Source organism: Meleagris gallopavo, chromosome 4 (assembly GCF_000146605.3).
Source record: "Meleagris gallopavo isolate NT-WF06-2002-E0010 breed Aviagen turkey brand Nicholas breeding stock chromosome 4, Turkey_5.1, whole genome shotgun sequence".
NCBI classification, from domain to species: Eukaryota; Metazoa; Chordata; class Aves; order Galliformes; family Phasianidae; genus Meleagris; species Meleagris gallopavo.
In genome coordinates, this window is record NC_015014.2 from 4329016 (window position 1) to 4331441 (window position 2426).

Consider the following 2426-nt stretch of genomic DNA (forward strand, 5'->3'; position numbering starts at 1 on the left):
TTCCCACCTGCAGGCCCTTCACTAGAAGAACTGGTTTAGAAGAGAGTTGAATAAATCTAACAAAGAAATAAGATGATTGCATCTTTATTTTTTTCAAGGGATGTTAAGAGCTCATTTTGCTGAACATTTAGTACTTTTGATTTCGTCTTTCACTGACATATCTCTGTAAGCCAAAGGCAGGATGAGGAAGTGCCACAGTGTTTAATTCCATTATGGCCTCTTTGTTCCATTTGACAGCAGGATGAAACCAAAAGGAAACAGGCAGATGGCTCCAGGGGCCTGATTTTAAACACAGATAGGTTTTGCCAGCCAAACCAAGTGAAGCAAAACAATTGAACTCAAAACTGACAACTCTCATCACAGTAACTAAGTTGTGAGTTAATCATGCAGTATTTTGAAAAAATCACCGATGAAACTTTTCATAGCTGAATTCTCAGACGTTTAATAGGGGCTGTCTAATAGAGAGGATATAACAAGTGCTCAACAAGCTTAAGTACAGCATCTGCTGGCAGTTGCATTTAAAACTGAAGCATTTATAAAAGTCACTCCTGAGCAAGTGTCACGATTTCCAAAGGAAAAGGCTACTTTGTGTTAACAGCCTACATAGGCAAGCAGTAGGAAAGTGTGATCACAGCTGCCACAGGGATACCAGCACACTCAACAAGAAAGAGGTTAAGCTCTCAGGAGAGAAACAAGCAAGTGCTACCAGACTGATGACATTAGCATATTAATTTCCTCACTTAGGAAAGGTAATTGAAAGATGTACCCAGAGGCATTTAACTTTGAATCTGCCTTTATTGGTAGGTTTCTATTTTATTTATAGATAAGATTGTTGAGAGGAACTGTTATTCCCATAAACTTATTGTTTTTCCCCAACATAATACAGGATGTAAATCATAACATTTACCAGAAAACTTATGGCATAAAATGCCCTTTTATAAATTGTTTCCTGGGGTCTTCAGAAACAAGGCCTACACAAAATCCTAGCTAAATGTTTTAAATCTCACGGGAAAACATTAAAGTAATCCAAGGAAGCATGCATTGTTGTTTTTGTTATGGGAAATTCTCTCTCTCAGCACATGTAAGAATACAGCATTTGTAAAACAGAACAATAAAGCAAAATAGCAAACTGAAGAATCTAGTCTGAGAAACAGTTGGCTAGCTTCAACTTTCTAGAAATGCAAGAGACTACGCAGAGATTCTCATTAAGAGAGGCAGGTGATTGTAACAGAACAATGTTTACATCCCCCTTCTGGTTTGTTTTTGAGTATTCAGCATTATAACCATAGATTAAATAATCTGAAACTCTGCAGTAAAGCTGCATAGTTTTCAGATTGAGATAGGTAGAGGTGAAGAATACCATTTCCCTTGGCAGAACAAAAGTTTTGAAAAGTATCTATTTCATAAAAAGAAGGGAAGTTGAAGTCTCCCAGAAGAACCAGGGGGAGAGACCTTGAGACCCCACCCAGGTGTTTATAAAGTGTCTTGTCCACCTCTTCATCCTGGTTGGATGGCCTGTAGCAGATTCCCATGATGACATCAGTCTTACTGGCCTTCGCTTTAATTCTGACCCATAAGCTCTCAATCCTGTCATCACCATCATTAATTTCCACACATTCACGTTCTTTCTTAGCACAGAGGGCTACACCACTGCTTTTGCTGCCTGTCTCTTGAAAAGTCATCACAGCACTCCAGCTGTGCGAGTCGTTCCACCATATTTCCATGACGGCAACTATATCATAGCTTTCCGACCACACAACTTCCTCCAGCTCCTCCTGTTTATTACCCGTGCTGCGTGCATTAGTGTAAAAGCACCTGAGCTGGACCTCCTTTTGAGTGGCAGTAGGCCTGATACCCTCATGACCGCACCCAGGTGTTTCCGTAGCCTCACACCTCGTGTTCTTCCTACAAAAGGGTGAGTTGTCCTCTTCCTTCACCATGACCAGTACCTCGTTTAAAGCTCTACCAATGATCCTTCACAACTCCCGTCTTAAGACCCCTTTCCACCGATGGGAGAAGCACGGCAAAGCAGCAGACTCACCAGCGCTATTCGGCTTGAGGCTGATCCGCCCTGCTGCCAGTAGCGCTGGCTCTGCCCTCGCCCCGTTACCAGCCCGTTACCAGCTGTCCCCGCACTTAGCACTCTCTTCACAGTATTAACAACCTTTACGGTTTCTCCCCGTTAAAACCCATGTGATTCACACACCTCCTCTCCGTCTCTCATGGGCGGCGATGCATCGTTGCTTTTCCTAGGCAGGGGCTGTGTGGATGCAGAGCCGTTGCCCAGGCAACGCCCACGCCGCGTCAACCGCCCTCATGAGACCTGCCGGGCTGCTCTGTTAATCTCAGGGTTCCCTGGACTGAAGGAGCCGACCGGAAACACACCTGTACCTCGCTATCAGTCGCTGCGGTTCTGGCCGGGACAG

At 43.9% G+C, this 2426-nt stretch overlaps 1 long non-coding RNA gene across 2 annotated transcripts in view; it reads right to left on the bottom strand.

Moving 5' to 3' along the window:
- The window catches only part of LOC109367134, a 17200-nt gene that overhangs the window by 2795 nt on the left and 11979 nt on the right, over positions 1–2426 (bottom strand). The gene's annotated exons all lie outside the window — the stretch shown is intronic.